Here is a 6,640-nt window from a genome sequence, read left to right on the forward strand (position 1 = left end):
TAAATATAAACGTACGCCTTTTGGCGTCCTCTGGTCTAACGCCGTTTTGAGACGAGGCTCAAAAGAAAGCCGTCTCTCGTGTGGACCAATCAGTTTCAAGGACAATGCATATATTATCAGAGTGTGTTTTTTGTTTGCATTTTGACCACAAGTATTGTGGTTGATGTCGACATGATTCCTTGTAAAAAGGTTTCAGTTTTGTTGCCAGAAAAAAGGGGAAAACCCTATTATTATATTTTGGTACTGGCAAAGGAGGTCTAATGATGTAGATGTTCACCCCGAGCCCTCATTACTTTGATAGTGCATTGTCTTTGAGCTGTACGCCTTTTGGCGTCCTCTGGTCTAGCACCATTTGAGACAAGACTCAAAAGAAAGCCGTCTCTGGTGTGGACCAATCAGTTTCAATGACAATGCATATATTATCAGAGTGTGCTATTTGTTTGCATTCTGACCACAAGTATTGTGGTTAATGCAGACATGATTCCTTGTAAATAGGTTTCAGTTTGGTGTTTTAACATCTTATCACAACTGTTTTGTTGCCAGCAAAAAGAGGAAAACCTATTGTCAAGCATAAATGTGTCGTTAAACCCGCCACCACCCGTAAGATTGTGTCACGTAAACAGAACATGCCGATGCTAAATGTAATTACTGGCGAAACGTCGCACTCAGATTGTAAATGTCGTGGATTTGCTCTCCAACAGACAACCAGCTCGTGCTGTGCTCCCGTAGTGCAACTACTCTGTAGACGTTAACTGCAGAGGCTTCTCCTTTATTAACCTCACACTCACACGACGACAACTCGGCAGCACGGAATACAACGCTGACAGTCTAGCTCAGGGGTCGGCAACCTACGGCTCCGGAGCCGCATGCGGCTCTTTACGGGCTGCTTCTTGACGATGAGTAAGTATGTACTCAGATGCATTGCGGCTCTTGAAATACTGAATTTTGTACCGAATTGGAAAGAAATGGCTCTTCTTGTTATTTTGGTTGCCGACCCCTGGTCTAGCTCGACGGCGCCGACTTGACTAGATCGCTGGCTGACTATCTAGCGACGACAACGACGACGAAGCGATGACAAAGACGACAGCCACGACGACCAGGACTCCGACCCCCCACGACAGCCCAGACCCTGTCCGTCGCTCCCTTATATCCTCCCAGCGTAGGCGTGGCTCCGTCCTGGCCACGCCCACTTTCTCGAACTCTCCAGCTGGTTCAGGGACCTCCCAGATGGATCTCCTCTCTGTCCCAGGGACGTGCGGTCAGGGGAGGCAGGGGAGGCAGAGCCTCACCTGTCATGCACCAATGAAAATAGCTGTTACGAAAAGTAAAAAACTAATGAAATAAAATAAATAGTAAGATTTTTCCACTGATCTGTGTTATAAATGTCATTTCTGTACGATTCCAATCATTTTCATAGTCAAAATCGCCAAATTTGCGGAGCTCCGCTGCAAATACAGGAAGAGACGAGAGGTGAGGCAGTGACGAGCTCAGCCTCCCCTCTGATTGCGCAACCCCTCAGTAACTGGATGGAGCGCGGGCAATAAGCGCGTGCCTGTTACTATCTCAGTATGTCACCAATGTAAAGTTTGTAGACCCCTTCATTTCATGTCCTCGCCTTCCATACTCCAGCTAACCTACTTCACGTGCGTGTATAAAGATATTTAGGCTCGCTGGTCTCGTCATGAAACTGCAATGAAAAAGCACCAGGGGAGGCAGTTTACACATCTACCTCACTGAGGGTGACGTGTATAACACGCCCCCCTCAGTGAGGACACGCCCCCTCAGTGTGTGAATCTGGCTCTGACACGAGCCAGTGCCTCCCCAGCCATTGACCTCACCGCATGTCACTGCTCTGACCCTTGGCCCAGATATCCCCCCTTGTGGTCGCTCTACCGCAGAAGTCGCAAACGGGTTTTTATTCCTTACCCGTACCCGGCCGCACCAGGGTCGCAAATGGGTACCCGTACCCGTACCCGGCTGTACCCGTACCCTACCCGTACCCGGCCGGGTATCGGGTACCCGATTGCGACCTCTGGGATGAAGCCATGTTGCAGGCGCGGGTGGGTTGATTCTAGGAACTTGAATTGTGAGAAGAGACAAGACGTTGGGAAATGAGTGACAAACGGTTACTCACCAGTGACTCACGGCCTACCCGTACCCGGCCGCACCAGGGTCGCAAACGGGTACCCGTACCCGGCCAGGTACGGGTAGCCGGGTATCGGGCAGGGTACGGGTATCGGTTACCCGGTTGCGACCTCTGCTCTACCGTGTACAGATAGTCCCCGAGTTACGATGGTCCGACTTACGATATTTCGATCTTACGATGGCGATAGCGATATGACAAAATTGTAAAATATTTTAAATTTTGCGCGGCAGGCAAACGCAGCAGCGTACGAGGTACGATACTGTACGTTGGGACGCTGTCGGGATATACTGTACGCATCTCCCGCCTTGTGCGATACGTAGCTTTAGCGATTTCATTTTAGGGTTACCACGATACGTTCAATGCATGTTAAAAGTTTTTATAGCAGATAGGATTGTTTCCTGAAAAAAACTTTCTATTAAATTGCAGTTCATATAGGTAGGCTAAGAATTAACATTTTTTTTCCTTTACATTTTACTGTGCAATACAGTATTGTAATTAATAAATACATACAGTATATAGTTTATCCAGTACGGTACTGTAAATTGCTGTTTTGCTAAATTATCACCATTCTTTAAGACTCCTGGGTAGGCTAGGCCATCTTCGACTTACGATATTTTCGACTTACGATGGGGGCCGTCGTAACGCATCTCCTTCGTAAGTAGAGGACTGCCTGTATCTGTCTTTCTTTCTGCCAATGCTGTTCTCACACCCGCAGTTACCACTTCTGGCCGCTAGTCAGAGCACTGTCTCTCCACGAGCAACGAATTGGCGCGTCACCTGCTCTACCCTCCTCCTGGCGTTAGGGGGCGCTATGCCAGAGAGTGCAATACAGGATGCTTCAATGTTCAAGGTGTCTGCAATGTGATTGTGGTGAACAAAAATAAAACAAATTCAATTTCGATTTAAAACTTTCGTGACTGCAGGGATTGATGCTGCTAATCCTGCATAATACACGGGCATAATATTACTTTGAAACCCCCCGGCCACCTCCTACGCATTTCATAAATATGTAAATTCATCTTGATATGCAAATTATTTTGTCAAGGCGCTCTTCCCCCTCCAACCCAGCAGCTTAAATATACGCTGCCAAGCCTGGGGTGTTTCATTCAGACGCTGTCTTCCCGACAGACCTGTTCTTCACCTGAGGACGGCTGCTTGCGTTGTGGCCGAAACGTCGTGAGAATTATTTTATTATGTTTTATTTTTGTTATTTTATTATTTCCCTTCAACGTGACTTTACCGAAAGAACCAAGAAAAAAAAACAAATTCACTCTGGAATGTAACTCGGTGAACATTTACCAGAGTTTTAAACTCAGGTCTGTTTGCGTGTACGGGACGGCGAGTCCTCGTTTAGCGCGGTAGTAGCGGTAGTAGATGCGTTCCTGACAAGTTGAGCGAAAACTATTTTCCCCGTAAGTAAGGGAGTAGCGATAAAGCTTGTCGAGGTACGGTGTCAATACTCCTACGCACAAGATGTGGTGAGATGGCGGGGACAGGTAAATAAGGGGTTACCGTATCGCTCTGCGTTACCGATTCACCGTTACCGCATTATAACGGAGCATGTTCTGCGTTATAATGGTGCACCTTCTGCATTATACCGGTGCGCGTTCCGCGTTATAACTGTACACATTTCACGTTCATCTTCTCGGTTCTTTCGGTAAAGTCACGTAGAAGGGAAATAATAAAATAACAAAAATAAAACATAATAAAATTATTCTCACGACGTTTCGGCCACAACGCAAGCAGCCGTCCTCAGGTGAAAACCAGGTCCGTCGAGGCGACAGAGTCTGAATGAAAAAGCACACGAGCTTGGAGCATATATATATAAGCTGTACACATTTCAAGTTATAACTGTACACGTTCAGCGTTATAACTATGCACGTTTAGTGTTGTGCAAAAAGTGTTCCCTAATAGAAGGACCGCGCCTTATAGCGACGACGCTTTATCGCGTGAATGCGTTAAGCGAGGGCTTATTACCCCCCCCCCCCCCACACACACGAGCAAGCCGTGTTAAACTGTTACCAATCTTATGAACACAACAATTTTAAAACAATAACAGATTAATGGCACAGTCAGCGTTAACACAAGCCCTGGGAAAACCTAATGACGGTTGAGTTCATTATTAACCAGAACCCACTATTTTAACTATCAAACATCTTTTGGCAGCAACCAATAGCAATTAACGTGTCGATTACAGCGCTTTGATCGATCCACTGCTGGATGGAGACTGCCCCGCCCAGCGCCCGTGTCGATTATGGGGGTTTGACCATACTTCACCACGCTGGTCAATGCGGGTTTGTTGAAGGGAAGTGGGGGGAGATGGGGTACCGATTCAGATATCGCTCGCCACTGATGTTAGCTGTGGCCGGGAATCAAACTCAGGTGTTCTGAGTTCGTAGCAGCCGCGCTGGCTAGGAGATGTTAACTACCTCGTCTGGTATACAGGAGGTCGTGGGTTCAATCCCGATCCTGACGTCTGCTGCTGCATATTTGGAGTTTGCGTGTTTCTCTCTCTCTCTCATCATCATCACAGTGGTGAGATGTTAACTACGTCGCCTGGTATACAGGAGGTCCTAGGTTTAATGCCGACCCTGACGCCTGCTGCTGTATATTTGGAGTTTGCGTGTCTCCCTCTATCATCACAGTGGTGAGATGTTAACTACCTCGCCTGGTCTACAGGAGGTCCTGGGTTTAATGCCTACCCTGACGCCTGCTGCTGTATATTTGGAGTCTGCGTGTCTCTCTCTCTCCACGTGGTCGCGTGGAGTTTTCTCCGGGTCCTCCGGTTTTTCCCCTCCACATTTAGAACCAACGTCACGTGTTGATGATAAGCTGTGATAGCCAGGTCGCTGCATAGTAGCTCAGTGGGGTAACAATAACAGATAGTTGAGTTTAGTTGAATGCACCACGGCTCTTTAAACCAAGGATCATCGTCATCAGCAGCTGGATGGAGGCCTCCCCAAACCACCGCCGTCACCTCTCGCGGCCCTGCTGCTGTGTAACTCGCGATCCACCCAGCCACGGCTCTACTCCACCACCAGGCGATTTAACTCGAGCTCCGTCTCCTTCGTGTCCGCGCTATTCGCAACCTCCGATTAGCACGGGTGGCTACGTACGGTGCGAAAGAAGTTCAACGTAAATTTCGATTTAAAGCTTTCGTGACTGCGATGACAGCGTCGAGAAGACAGCGTCTGAATGACGCTGTCTTCTCGACAGACATGTTCCTCACCTGAGGACGGCTGCTTGCGTTGTGGCCGAAACGTCGTGAGAATTATATTATGTTTTATTATTATTTTATTACTTCCCTTCTACGTGACTTTACCGAAAGAACCAAGAAGAAGTTTAACGTACATGCGTCCTCTTATAATCTTATTTTATATTTATAGACAGCGCCTTCATTCAAGGCACTTAACTTCGTTTTGACCTTTAGGCCAACCTGAATTATAATAACCGTGTCCTGACTTTTGGGCCACCCTGCATACTAACCCTATGTGATTTGTAAACTCCTTTGTCAAGGATCTCTCCTATTCCCACCCAGCTTAAAATACGCTGCCAAGCTTAGCAGTGCTCATTAAGACGCTGTCTTTCCGACAGCTCTGTTTCTTCACCTGAGGACGGCTGCTTGCATTGTGGCCGAAACGTGGTGAGAATTTTATTATATTATGTTTAATTTTTATTATTTTATTATTTCCCTTCTACGTGACTTTACCGAAAGAACCAAGAATATGTAACCCTATGTGTCCTGACTTTTGGGCCACTCTGTGCAATGTCTCACGTTCTCCAATCAACGCCGTTCCTCTTTTGCTCTCCGTCTCTCTCCGTTTCTCGACGCCGCTTTCGCTGTTTTCGCTGCCCACATTCCGTGGTTAAATGACCGTGCGATATCTCTCAATAATTAAAGGCACTTTTCAAAAACAGCACCCCCACCTCCCAACAAAAAAACAACCACTGAAATGTCGAATGAGGGCTTCGTTCCTCTCTGCAGCTTTCCACCGGCACTGTTTAAACAGGTGCTGCGGAATTTTTAGCTAGAAAACAATCCTCACCTTTTTTTTATTCAGACCAAATATTTTCCTTTTTTTACATTTTCATCCTGTTTAAAGGAATGCCATCCCACAAACCCACGCACCAAGGCACCCATCCACCAACCCACAGACCTACTCACCCACCCACCCACCGATCTACCCACCCACCGACCATCCACCAATCCACCCACCCACCCACTCACGCACGCATCCACTCACCCTCGTACCCACCAATCCACTCAACCAACCACCCACCAACCCAACCACCCACCCATCAACCAACCCACCCACCCACCCCCCAGCCAGCCACCAACCAAACCACCCACCAACCAAACCACCCACCAACCAAACTACCCACCCACCAACCCAGCCACCCACCAACCAAACCACCCACCCACCAAACTACCCACCGGCCAACCCAGCAACCCACCAACCCAGCCACCCACCCACCAACCAACCAAACCACCCC

Source organism: Lethenteron reissneri, chromosome 62 (genome assembly GCF_015708825.2).
Source record: "Lethenteron reissneri isolate LAM-NWPU_2019-01 chromosome 62, ASM1570882v1, whole genome shotgun sequence".
Taxonomy (NCBI): domain Eukaryota; kingdom Metazoa; phylum Chordata; class Hyperoartia; order Petromyzontiformes; family Petromyzontidae; genus Lethenteron; species Lethenteron reissneri.